This window comes from Centropristis striata, chromosome 8 (assembly GCF_030273125.1).
Source record: "Centropristis striata isolate RG_2023a ecotype Rhode Island chromosome 8, C.striata_1.0, whole genome shotgun sequence".
In the NCBI taxonomy this organism is placed as follows: Eukaryota; Metazoa; Chordata; class Actinopteri; order Perciformes; family Serranidae; genus Centropristis; species Centropristis striata.
In genome coordinates this window covers 31583127-31597205 of record NC_081524.1, presented here as the reverse complement: position 1 = coordinate 31597205, position 14079 = coordinate 31583127, and positions in this window count along the sequence as shown.

The following is a 14079-nucleotide window of genomic DNA, read 5'->3' as shown; positions in this document are numbered from 1 at the left end:
AAATAAATAAGTATGAAAATGGAAGTCACAACCACAAGGAAATTCATTCCCTAGCCCTATTTCACATATTGTCTTCTGGGGAGGCAAAAATCCTCAACGTTTTTTCTATACATCATAATTGAAGTGGTGTGAGCTGTACTATATATTTTTCTGGAAACAGCAAAAAAAAAAAATGGCATCATTTATCTCCTCATGCATCCGTCTCCTCTCTGCTCTCCATCCTACCCCCCCCCCCCACCCCCACCCCCCCCCCCCCCCACACACACACACACACAAGACAAGCATGCATGTGCACACACTTAATAAAGTAACCTTTTTGAGTACTTGTCATTCATTCAAATGGTATCATAACTGTAGCCTATTTCTATTCTATCTATTCTATTTTTCAATTCTTCATTAGAAAACAAAAGCCTCTTTTCAAACATGGACCTATGAAGCACTCTGACATACAGACATTGGCTACATAAACATGAACGGCTGTGCCTAATCCAAGGCTGAACTATTAAATGAGAGATACTTTATTGTCATCCATCTATATATACAGTGCTGTACATAGAGGAAGGAACTGTGAAGATAAAAGGTAGTTCAGTTTATTGTCCAGGGAGTGGACATTTGTTATGAAACAGAGCTGCTAACACTAAACCTAACAATAATAGTCCCACTTCACAACATTAACAATGTGTTTTAAACAGCGATCATCGGGTGTGCATTCATGAAAATAAATAAAATTAAATATTTCCCTTTTTTTTAAGGTGTCTTTTTGACTTCATGTTGTTACCCACTTCTCTCAAATGCTTCAATAAAGTTGAGCGCTTGAATTGTAACCCCACGCTGTCTTAAAATGGCACTAGTGTTCGGTACTAGGATACGCAGCTATCACAAGACCTCTCCAGTGACTGACACCTTCAGCCCCCTTGTGCTCAATTAGCTTGTAGTGCATTAGCGACCACATGCTAATTGTCAGCTGGCAAAGGAGTGCAAGGAGAACCCTCAAGGAGATAAGGAGATACCTCAGGGGGAAGGGAGGGAGGGAGGGAGGGAGGGAGGAGGGGAGGGAGGATAGTTGGAGGGTGACAGCGTGCTTTGTTGCCTAACCAGCCCATGAGCAAATACAGTATCTCAGAGCAGCAGGAGGAATACCACATCTTGCCCTACAACGTGAAATATTTATGGGATATCACATTACCTCTATTGAATAAGACAAATTACACCCTTTTTGGACTCTGGTGCCACACCTCTCTCAAGTCAGTTGAACAGAAAAAGACTCCAGCTCAAGTCAAATGTGCTTTTTTTTTAGGAATGAAACATAAATCTAAAACATACAAAATCCACATTTCCTTTATCTCCTTTTGTTAATTGTGTGAAATGGCTGTGTGACATGGTTGTGCGCAGTTTCATGTGATTTCAATAGGGACATGAGGTTATTCATCGTTACAGGAGGAAGTGCGGCTCCCTCACTCTCACTCTCTCGCTCTCTATCTTGTTGACTCAATCTGAAACAGCTTTTGGAACTCATCTATTTCCTGGTTACACTCCTCCCCTCCTTAAATTTTTCACATCTCTCTCATTTTCCTCCCCTCCCTCCCTCCCTCCCTCCCTCTACTCCTCTTATTCTCTTTTGACCACCTTTCCTTTTCCATCTTATCAAATTCCATAGGGTGGGGAGGGGAAGTGAGGGTGGATCCACCCACATGGGTAATCATTCATGCTATTTTAGTGGCGTTGTTCTCAGCTGGGCCGCAACATCCACCTGCAGAAAGCTCCCGATGCAACACAAATCTTGTTGCGTCACTAAAATCATAGAGACATAAAAATGGCAATATATTGCAGCACAAATAATGTTAAATCATGCTTATAATAGCTAATTCAGCAGCAGCAGGGAGGATAAAGATGAAGGTAAATGGCTGACTCCTGCTGTTGTTAGTTCAGGGTGTGTGTCTGTGCGTAAGGCAGGGATGGGTTGTTGAAAAGTCCTCTCGGTATAAAGGGAAGGTGACTGATTGAGAAGTCCCAGGTTGTGTTCTGTTGCTAATATAGTTATGTGGTGTAATCGTGCAGTAATAACATCATAATCCCATCTGGAATGAGAAACTGTGGACTGTGTGCTACAGTGATTGAGGCCATTTCCTGTGTGTGTGTGTGTGTGTGTGTGTGTGTGTGTTTGAGAGTGTGTGTGTGTGTGTGTGTGTGTGTGTGTGTGTGTGTGTGTGTGTGTGTGTGTGTGAGAGAGAGAGAGAGAGAGAGAGAGAGAGAGAGGGAGAGAGAGAGAGATAGAGTGTGTGTGTCTGTGGCAGTGCATTTTAAGCAGCGGTGACTGCAGGAGGCAGCCTGATGGATACAGGATCATACTGCAGCGCTCACATTGTCTTCAGTCCTCCTCCTCTTCTTCCTCCTCCTCCTCCTCCTTCACCCTCCCTCCCTACTGTCTGCCTGCCTCTCAGCAGAATTATCACTCTAAAACACACACACACACACACACACACACAAACACGTGCAGGAGCAAGTGCAGCCACATGCACGCATAATACACACACCCTGCACGAAAAAACAGGACACACACACAAAAAAAATGCACAAGCTGATTGCAGGAAAACTGGTGTCAGGAAGTGCACACATGCAAACACACACTCAAAAGGTATACCCACCACCACCTCCTCCTTATTGCATACTGTACACACACACTTCCCTGCTCATTCAAAAGCAGCCATGCATGTGTAGAGACAAGGTGCCGCAAGAGCAAACAAGACAAAAACAGCCATCAGGGATACACAGAGTATATCACAGCATGGGATTTCATCATCAAATCTTATGTCATTGTGTGTGTGTGTGTGTGTGTGTGTGTGTTGCAAAGCTCACATAAGGATCCCATGTCTGACTTACACGAGGCAAACAGGAAGTCAGACAGGGAGCTGTTGTTGTACCTTGCCACATGCATGCATGCATGGTTAATTTCACCAGTGACAGCGGCCCCTGTTTCATACAGCTTGTCACAGAGGAAGAGAGAAGTATCCACTCCTGTCGCAGCCCTTTAATTCAAACACAGAGCCGCCTCTGTCTGTCCTCAGGTTCAAAAGACATGGAGCGGAAGGAGAGGGTGTTGGTTATATGTGTGTGTATGCTAGTTGGGGGGAGGAAAGGTGCCTAAAGCTTGTGTATATTGTATATATGCTAGTGCATATGCCTGCATGTGAATCAGCCTGGTTCTATACACTGGCACACACTGCAATTTGAAGCCGCCACTATTGTGCTTTACATTGTGTCACCCACTGGCTTTGTAACCAGCGCCGCTTGCGCTCATGCATATACAGTGTCCAGTGGTAAAAAAAAAAAAAAAAAGCACTCACATAACATCCTTTTTACTGACTTCTCTAGTATCGCTTCCACTTTTCTCATCAGGTAAAAAAAGCCTGCAGTATTTCTGAGAAACTATATTTAAAAAGATGATGGTGTGTGTTGGATTTAGTAACATTTAGTAGTGGAGAGTCAGCACAATTGGAATATTTTGCTACATGTGTCTGTCTAATCCTAACCCTATCATAAACCACTTCAAGTTTTTCAATAGAGAAAAAAAAGTCTTTACGAAATAAAATGAAAGTGGACACTGTCTTTTGCTACAAATAAACAGTGTGAGTTACAGTTGAAACCAACTAAAATGGGGGGGGGGAATAAAAAAAAACTACATTTTATTTCATACCAATTACACACTGCTCATAAAGTTTGGATTTTTTAAACCTCTTTCCATGACATTGTGATTTATTCTTGAAAGATGAAGTGTATATGTTCACAAAACGTATTATTATTATTATTATAATTATTTAATCACAATTAACAGAGAATTGTGTCTGAAAACAAAATTATTCAAACTTTATAGGCAACACTGTATGATCAGATAATGTATAAAACATTTTGAAACTGCCCAGATGTACCAGTTGGAGCATTCCTGTTCTTCTTGTTGGCAAATACATTGATTACACCTACATAGTTAATGAATGTGATTGCTGGAAGTTGTAAAATACTATACAACCCTCATCTGATTTAGAATATAATTGAATGACATCTGGCAGAACACAGAGCATTGTCCAAAAAATGGAAATGAAATAAAGACGAAAATAAGGCAGCATGTGCTCACAAATAGGCAGTTAATGTAACACGTGTGTAAGAAATTAGCTACTGTTTGCACCCATGCTTTGGTTTTCCTTGCTGAGCAGAACTGCATGCATGATGTGAAAACAATGCCAACTGATGAAGAGCAGATACACGTGCAGTTTTTAGCTTCACAACATATGAACACAACTTTATATTAAAAAGATACTTATGGATTTTAAGTTTTACTGACTTTGTGTTAAACTAGTTTTCCAGCTGCCATTACCTGTAATGTGGACAAATTATAGTGATATTTCTCCAGATGTTAAGTACTGCACTGGCTACATGCCACCATGATGTGATCATGATGGCATCTAAGTAGCAATATGACACTTGCATGTAACCACACATTACAATTAAGGTGATATGAAGTTATTAAATTCTTCTCAAAATTCATATTTTATTTTTGACTTTAGTAAATGTTGTGTAAGTAGGTCTATAACTGCAGGGAAGAATTTATGTCATCTCTCCTTTTTTAATCTAACCAAGCTGGCATTTTAACATCATTAGAGGCTTATTGCATTTGAAGCACATCTACAATGATACCTTACCTTGAAAGCTGTCATATTACCCCAGTGTTTATTTGTGTGATGATGTTGTAATTAACACGTTGCCCTGGACGTGTTGCCCGTTTGACATTGTGTCTGACATTGAATCTGTCGGTAGACAACCGCTCAGAGGCATGTGATGAGTATGCGGGCGAGAGGCTGGTCTAGACTCCAGGCGACACACCATATGATATTGATTATCTTTTGTTTGGCTATCTCTGCAGCTCCTTGCCCTAAAGGACTTAACTCGCATTATTGTCTGGCATGAGGCTCTATTACTCCAATTTAGTGAGCTCTCCAACCGGCGGTGATGTTGCTGCTGTTGAAATGTGTCCATGAAATCCCATAATGATGCAGCTACACATTGCACTCACAGTTCTTAGTTACAGAAACTTTTTACAAAATGCTTCTTGGGATCACAAAAACATAGACACATTTGAGATTATAATTATCTTTACATCATTAATATAAAGGGAAATCAATCATAACATAACAATAACCATACATTAAAGCAACTACAATGAGTTTTAACTGGTTACTAAACACTCTCATGCCTTTATATGGCCTACATAAACAAATAAGACCATCAGCAAGAAGAATAACAATTTCTATTTAGCTTTGCTGAATACTCATTTCTGATTGGCCAATCAATTCTAGGGTCTTACTGAGCTGAGATATTATGTTTAACACACTATATGTTTAGAAGTCCATTGCTATGGCAGAAGTACTGATCATAGACTTTGGAGGACCACATTTATTCAATCATATCAATCTGCCAAAGGATTCCAAGAAATTAAATGTTAGCTTGTTGCTAACAAGTAATGCTAACTGCTAGATTGCTGCTAACTATGGCAGCAGTCAGACACCTTAGTTAGGTCTTTTGCCAGGACTGCTTAGAGCACCAGGGGGGTGTTGGTGTTAGTGTTTACACCTCTAGCACAGGTGCTATGGACCACAAGAGCAGGAGGTTTTTTTAGCCTGCAGTGGGGGAAATGTGGGTGTGAAGCAACAGAACTGGAGCCAGGCAATTGGGCAACTGATTCCGGTTAAGCAGCCTCTACAGACATTATGGCAGAGAGTAAACGATCCATGAGGGAAGTGGCGGAGGAAGCAAAGTAGAAAGGAGAGAGCGACTGAGCAAGAGGGCGCTGGACAGGAAACAATCTAGAGCTGGCTTTTAGAGAGCTTTGTGAAATAAAAGTTTGCAAGACAGATGCTGAGCTGGTCTTCTTGTTGTTGAGTTTTTAAATAATGTTAATATTAGCTGGCTTGTTATGTCTTGTGCTGCTGCACCTGATAGGTGTTTGGCTGCGTGAGCAAAGCTGTGGACTAGTGTTTTATCAGATGTAATGTAAGTAGCCGTGTAATAGGCGGGATAATGTAGAGAGGGCCATTGTTGAAAGAGCACAGAGGCCACCAAAATCAACACAAACTGAAGGATCATTGTAGATGCTGTAAAAAGAGACTCCAAAAGCAATTCTTATTGCTCTCCTTCTGCTTCTGTTCTTGTTCTGTTTCAGTCAAAATTCAATTAATTATTTTACTAGTGTATGACACCTGCAATAAAATGCAACACTTTAAAAGATGCAAGGGCATTGCAAAAAAAAAAAGCCAGTATTTGCAAAGTGCAGCAGAGATAAAAGCTGAATTTGTAACTTGTTGTCTTGCTAGATTTCCTTTCTCTCATTTGCTGGGTTTCATCACGTCATACAGTGCAAAAGTTCAGCTAGACGAGGGACATTTCCACAGTGTATATGTGTAATTGTGTGTATGCGCGTGTTTTTTTTGTGTTTGAAATCGAGGTGTTGAGAGTAAGACGGAAGTGTTACTTAGGCCAGTGGTTTTCTTTTTCTTTCTTTCTTTTTTTTTCAGGCGACACATTTTCCTTGAAACACTGTTCTGGTGACCAAGGTCACACAAAACTGTGGTGATGCAATTTTTGCATAAACATGGTGTGCAGCTCTTAATCTGTTAATTGAAACAAAATTTCCATAAATAGAAAACAACAACTAAAAAAGTTTCCTGTCCTTATTTAAAAGCAAGATTTTGGATACCGACACAGACTTTACATTGACTAAGACAATTTGCTGATGCCAACAAGCTATTCAAGTGGAAACAGATACAAGAAACAAAAATGGCACTTTTATATCCTCTTCGGATGGGCCCATATCCAGCATTTGGAAGTTGTATTTTATTCTTATAAATCTGCATATTTTTTGTTGAAAGCTTCATCCGTGCACAAAGTTTAATTTCACAACATACGTTACTTTTACACACTGAATTTACCTTCATAAAAATGACATGATACATTGTAAAATACTTTGTTTTTCAAATTACAATGAAGGCTCACTGACAACTATAAACCTGCATTAAATGATGTGATCAAGCATTAATAATTGTGCTCCTCCTGTCGTACTGCACACTGCAGTGCTTTAAATAAAGGTGTAGAATTGAGTTGAGCATGTGCCAGATGATGGTAGCTTGTACTTTTTTTTTTTTTGGACATTTAAAAAGTACCTGGGAAAAAGCTTATAGCAAACACACTGACTTGAGTAAATTTAGGTGACTTCCAGTGTTACTTTTTTTTTAGTTTGACGCCCAGCACTATTGACAATCCATGAAACACGATTCAGCTGGAAGAGCTATAGAGTTCAGGCCCCATATTACCGGCTTTGCAGACACTTACAAAATCTGAAATAGTACTATATCTAAAACCTGCTTACACACCCACTCACCTAACCCTCGCCTCAAACACTCACTCACACACCATCATACCCACCCCCACACTCACTCCCTCCACTGTCAGGACGGAAACATTGAATTTGATATTTCCACTACAGCTACTACTAATAATAATACCAGTACTACTGCTGATATTATAAGCTTAGAAAACTTGCAAGAGACTAAAGATTAAAGAAAGGATGGAAATCAAAGAAACACAGGTACAGATATTGTGCCTGCTAAACATGTGTCTTTCATACTCTACTACTTTTTGTAAGTCAGTCTTTCTGTAATGAAATTGCAGTGTCTCATCCCAAACTGAGGTAACCCTGATTACATCATTGTGACATCATCAGAGATATTTTGTCTGTTTGACAAAGCTTTACTAGAGCCACAAAAGATGTTTTAGCACTGTTTTTACATGGGTGTATAGTACTAATATTAGTAAAGAAATTATCCATTCATTCATCCATCTTCTCTAACAACTTATCCTATTCAGGTTCACAAGAGGCAGGGTACACCCTTGACAGGTCACCAAAATATTACAGGGCTGACACATTAGCTGCTTTCTCATATGAACAATGTCCGCAGAAAAAGGTCTGTGGTCCCCATCCACACATGTAGCACACAACAGCAGACTGTTTGTGTCTAAAAATTATTGATATGTGAAATAATTTGAGTGAATTCATATTTGCATTTAGCACCAGATATTTTCAATCTTACCATCTGTTTGTGCTTTCCTTTTTCCTCTTTGGAGACCAATCATTTCCTCCTTGAATATTTTGCACATTTTAGCTCTCACTGAGAATTGCTTTAAAAAGACTGAACTGAATGAAAAAGATTTTTTAAAAAAGGGTTCTTCAAATAAGTCAAATCACCTTCTAACAAGCTGAACAAAATCCCTGCTCCCTTGATATCTACACCCTTAAAATTCTGCATGTTTCTCAGGCTATGGATCGGTCTGTAATCCTCACAGAGTAGTCATATCTGTGAAAATGTAAAATCCTTGTCAAGGATCTCGCTCTCCCTTACTCAGTACAAATACAGTAGTGAATGAAAGATGTCACAGCTAGCCTCTTTCATGTGTGATGTAAGGCCAAGCTTTCATTCTAAACAAGAAACTGAGGCTGAAGGACTTAATGGTCTGCTCTTCACTTGTTAATGCTAGAAACCTATATGTATGGGCTGCCTTCCTTTTCCCACATTCTATAGGACATTCATCATCAGGAGTGATGAACTGAACAGTGCACACTATATACAAATACACACATGCTTGTTGTCCACTCACAACAACTTACTTTACATCTAGCAGCTTTGTGGTAACTTGGTGCATATTTATCTGCAATTGTGAAACTTAACAAATAGTTGTTTTGCAAAGCACAAAAACACACACACCCAGACGTCTTGAGTTGCCCTCCACTTATCTTGATCTTGCTAATTATATCCAAGGCGTGTGTGTGTGTCGGTGTGTGCCTGTGTACGCAACTGTGTGTTTGACTTTCCTACTTATGCCACAGACAGCTGTTGTTTGCATTGCCCCAAGTGCTCGAACCAACTTTGTAATTAGCCCTATCTACGTTTTACTTTACTGCAGTGATGAGTGTGTGTGTGCATGTGTGTGTGCATGTGTGTGTGCATGTGTGCGTTTGTGTGTGTGTTTGTGTGTGTGTGTTTGTGTGGGGAGGGAAAGAAGCATGACCCTCCCCACCACCAGCACGCACCGTCCCAAATCACAACACCCTACCCACCCCCAATCCCTTCTGCAAAGTCAAGCCTGAATCATCCACACACACACACACACACACACACACACACACACACACACACACACACACAGCTCAAGCCAGTAACAATAGCTCCAACACAGAAGCCATGTTCAAAACAGCTGACATAGAAAAGTGTTAGTTTATGACCTCATTCCAATAGAATTGAGAGCATATGGAGTGTATGTTAAGTGAACACACTGAAATAATATTGATCAAAGTCTACAAGCATATCAAAAGTGCTTCTACACACAGGAACCTGTTGACTCAAGCACCAAGCATGCCAACTAATTTTCTTAGATCGATTCAATGTTGAATAAAGTCACATGACTCACATGAAGTCTTTTCCATTATTTTTAAGCTTTGAATAGGAAAGTTGAAAAATACATAGGAAGGTGAGGGAGGAAATCCTGGTAAGGCATGCATTTGTTTTTAGCGAGAGAGGGGGATGGGTGGCTTTTTAGATTATCCCTCCTCCCTCTTCCTCTGTCTTTTTTTCTCTTCCCTCTCATCTTTGTTCAAGGGCTGCCTGGCTAAAACAAGCCGCCACTGCAAGCTGAATCAAAGTCATAATAAATGAGTCACAAGTGGTCGGCAAGACATTGTCACTGACTGGGAGTTGGTGTTTTTTCTTGAGATATTGTATATTATTATTGTGTGGTCGTAGTGTGTGTGTACGGGCTACTGTGTTCCTGTGTGAGAGAGTATGTGCGTGTGTATTTGTGTCTATGTGATTGGGTGTCGGGGGGTTGGCAGTAAAAAGGCAGTAAAGTGAACATATATGGCTGACCAAATAAACACACACACACACACACACACACACACACACACACACACACACACATATTCATCCATTTAAATACAAATCAAAACCAAAACTTTAATACTTTTGTATATAATAATACATAATACATTTGTCATAATACTATAATTTTAATCTTAACAAACAATAAAAACATGATACTTGATACTTTTGATACCACAGCAAAAAAGTAAAAAAATAATTAAAAATAAAAAGTAAAAAAATGACTTTTTTTATTCTTTCTTTTTTTATTCACAACTTTTTTGAAATTTTCAACCAACTACAGAAAAAGGTCATTTAATACATAAAAACACACACTTTAATTTCTTGCCCGTATTTTAATCTGTGCAGTTTTTGTTTTAAAATCTGATTCCAGATAGTTTTTTTTTCATAGCTTTGGAACGTTAAATACTAACAAATGTGCATCTTGTATTGTTTTAAACAATTTAGTATTCAAAGTATCAATACTTTCTTAAAATACTCAAACATTTAAATACATGTAAAAATGTTAATTGCTTTGTTATAATATATTAAGGTTTTCACAATCCCAGAATAACGTCCAGGGCACACAATTAAGATAGATTTTTTACCTTTTTCTTTTTTTTTAAATTATCAGCCTGCACACAGTGCTGGAACAGAAGTCACCAAATAGATACCAACATACACTTTATTTCCTTCCTGTTGTTTCATTTGTGCAGCTTTAGGTGTAAAATCATAGTTTTTTTTTATATTTATAGCTTTTCTACTTTTGATACTAAAGATATTGTATGTTTTAAACATATGGCCCTGAAAACGTATCAAGTATCGATACTGTTGATGACCTTACAATATCTCATAGTTCTTATTGTTTTCACCCCATTCTCAAATCAATAATTTTTTTTCGAAGGACAATCAGGAAAACATTTACCATCTATATCACCGCTGTTTCTTCCTTGATCACAAGTGGCTCTGGTGTATCTCCTGCTTTAATGACCTCTGATGACGCACAGACACAATTTCCAACTCCATCTATATGCTGCGGGTAGGCAGGGACACACAAAGCCTCGCACTGAAAACTCTCTCTCCCTCTCCCTCACAAAGCCTCTATGCCTCTCATTTGTAAATCACTTAAAAGCATGACAAATGTGCATTGGAAGTTTCAGAGCGTCCCTCTTGAAAGCATTCTCTAGTCTCTCATTCTCACCCCTTCTCCGATACACAACCGTATTGTAGTAACTATAGGCATACAGCTTGGTGTTAGATGCATGGTTATGGTTATTTAACTGTTATCGGGATGGTGGCAGGTCAGTGTGATTTGGCTGATCACATTCTGAGCAGAAAGAAGTTTTGGAGTTGTGAAATGATTTGAGAGCAGAGAGAATGTTCGACTGAAATCCAAAACAAAGGACTCTTGTCCACAACACTAATCCCACAGGAACATTTCTGCCGTAGACTGGGAATTACTGTGTATTTCAATCATGTGATGGGCCATCAAGCAGGGGGTTACAGCATTTACTTGTGTGTTTGGGTCTGGGTGTAAGCTTATGGCCAGTGGCAAAGAATTTATATTGCCTCAACATTATTTTACAACGTAGGTTCTGAATGAAAACAGTGTATTTCAGCGTGTTAACAGATAATCTCATTTAGAGAAGAGATGAGATGAAAGTCTGGGTCATGACCCACCACTGGGAAGGTTTTGGAAGGGTCACTTAGGGGTCACTAATAAAAATATTAAGTAGATATTTATCACTGCAGTCTCTACTGTGTCAAACAAATTTAAGTGTTCATTTAAAAAAACACACTTAGATTTTCAATTGAAAGTCTACAGTGAAAAAAAGTCATCAAGGTTGTAAAAATCTATAAAGGTTCTTCTCAGCTGCACCACAAAGGTACAGTCACAACATTTCATTACATATATTCAGCATTAAGCAACACAGCAAACATTCAATTTCATAGCGATGGAAAGCTGGTAATGACTTTTAAATGAGTTATCATTGTCATCTAGAAAAGGAAATTAAATATTAAGAATGCAAAATTTTGAAGTGTTCATACCTAAATAAGTTGGTGTCAGTGACTCCCAAAATGACATACTTGACCGTTGGAGAGTTGGACTCATGCATGACAGATGGATCCTTGTGATTAAAAAAAAAATAAAGCAAGAATTGCGGGGTCATAAGATCGTAAGCTATAAAATACATAAAAGCGGACTTTGTTGCTCTTTATAAGTCACCTCATTTCCTCCTCTGTTGTCATAATTACTACAACCACTATAGGCCCCTAACAATACATATAAATGTGAATATGGGTCAGAATTAGCAGCTAGACACCGTATATATGTTTTTTTTTGTAACAACAGTCTAAATTTGTACTCCCTAACCCAAGTGGTGGAAAGTAACTAAGTACATTTATTGTTGTGCAGTGCTATGATTTAGATATATTGTACATTATGTGAGTATTCCTATTATATGCTATAATTCTACTTTTCTACATTACAGAGGACATTATTGTATGTTTTACTGCACTACCATTTTTTTTTAGCTAGTTACTGGTTACTTAACATAAAAAACATACCATGGTTTCCAACCTTTGTGGCTTGTGACCCCTTATTGTAAAAGCAGCGTCTACTCTAGAAACACGTTTCATGAGATGTGAGTACTTCCACCGAAGAGAGTTTTGCATTTTTTTTCAGTTAAAAAATGTAAAAGGCCCAAAGATGGGAATTATTTAAGATTAAAAGTCTGAAAAAGTGATACAATTCTGTGTGGTAGATTTTTTTCTTCTTCCCCACCCCATTAATCGTCTCCTGACCCTTCAGACTTTTGTCGACATTTTCTATTTCATCGCTGGCTGACACATTCAATTACATGATTAAAAATATGTAACCATCCACTTTCAGAACAATGCTAGCTGTCAACAATGACTGGATGTAGACACTTATTACAGACACAAGTTGAGTCTTTGGTGCCAGTCCTTGCATCACAGACAGCGTAGTGAGGATTTTTTTTTCTATCATTCTGTAGCTTAGAGCCTTGGTGGACCAACAACTCATGTGCTGTTAGAGGTGAAATTAATCTTTTTGCCAAAGCTGTCTGGTAAGTTCGAAGAAAACAGACTGCTGTAGGTTTCATTGGGTGCGCAAACTAATGCTAGCATTCCAACTTACCTAGATTACTGCTGTTCGTTCAGGCTGAGGGGGATTTCCAGTTCAAAAACCTGAATGGGATATAAAAATAAAAAGTAGACCCATATCCTAGCATTTGTGTGATAATTTATGAATTTTAAAAAAAACATGTTTCAGCAGCTGACTTATAAGTGTGTTATGTAAGCTACGTTTGTAAATTCCACTCTTCCTACATGGACTTGCAGGCTTTAATTCAAAATATATTTTTGATACGTCACCAACAAATGTAATGCGGGAGAAAATATGTTCTCTCTAAATATAATTGACACTGCTGTGGTTTCATTGTATGGGAACGTTAGGCTGCATATGGTGTGTCTGCTGAAGGCTTCAGTGTCTATCTTTTGTCAGGGTTTTTTTTTAAGTTGCTGCTGCCACAGGAAGTCATGGTTTGCTGTCAAAACTGCTGTTGCAAATACTTTCTGCGATACTTAAAAGATTCCTTTGGCTTTTAGTGCTTGACAGCGCCAAGAAGAAAAGCTAAGAGGAAAACCTGTTTATAAAATGATAAAAATGTTAACTCATTCAATGATCCATTATTTTTCAACTATGTCTGCCATAATAGATGTTACTAGTCTCTTTACAATGCAGTAACAGCTTCAGCTTATTTATATATCACTGTGTGTTCGCTAACCTATTTTAATATTTTCTTTTTCAGCTCCTCTGTGACCATGCTGACACAGTAAACTGTTTCTCATATAGTTTGTTTTATCTCAGAAGATGTGAAATAACAACAAAAAGCACTGGTTATCTAACAAATTGGCTGCCAAGCGATTGTTGCTATCCTCACATAGAAACCCTGACAAAAGTGTAACACGTTGCCCATAGAGGAATCATGTTGCACAGCCGTTTACTACTGTTTGGAACTCCCCGAGGACGTGAGGCATGCTTTTTATTCTCATGAGCCATAAAATACAGTAGGGAAGTCTGTGCTATTGCTTTCAC